The following is a 458-nucleotide window of genomic DNA, read 5'->3' as shown; positions in this document are numbered from 1 at the left end:
CACCCCACCCACAGCCAGGATTTCTTTTGGGAAAAAAACAGAGGATTTGGGGAGTATTTAGGAGAAATTTAGGGCGTGGCCAAGGATAAAAGGGGCGGGGCTTAATGAGGAGCAGAGCCAGGAAAACCCCACCCACACCTGGAACAAATTTTGGGGTAAAAACCCCCAATTTGGGGACTTTAAGGGTGAGATGGGGGCGTGGCCAAGCCGGGGTGGGCGTGGTCAGGGTTAAAGGGGGTGGGGCTCAACGAGGGGTGGGGTCACACAGGCCACGCCCAATTTGTTCTGCCTTGGGTTCATTTTGGGGACAAAAAAGGGGATTTTGGAACCTTAAAGGAAAAGGAGAATTTGAGTCTGGCCCCGCCCACCTCCCCATGGCTGCGTTTTTGGGGGAAAACCGAAGGATTTGGGGAATTTAAAGGAATTTGGGGGCGTGGCCAAGGCAGGGGTGGGGTCAG

The sequence above is a fragment of the Corvus brachyrhynchos genome, unplaced genomic scaffold (genome assembly GCF_000691975.1).
Source record: "Corvus brachyrhynchos isolate BGI_N302 unplaced genomic scaffold, ASM69197v1 scaffold491, whole genome shotgun sequence".
NCBI classification, from domain to species: domain Eukaryota; kingdom Metazoa; phylum Chordata; class Aves; order Passeriformes; family Corvidae; genus Corvus; species Corvus brachyrhynchos.
Note: the sequence above shows the minus strand (reverse complement) of the source record.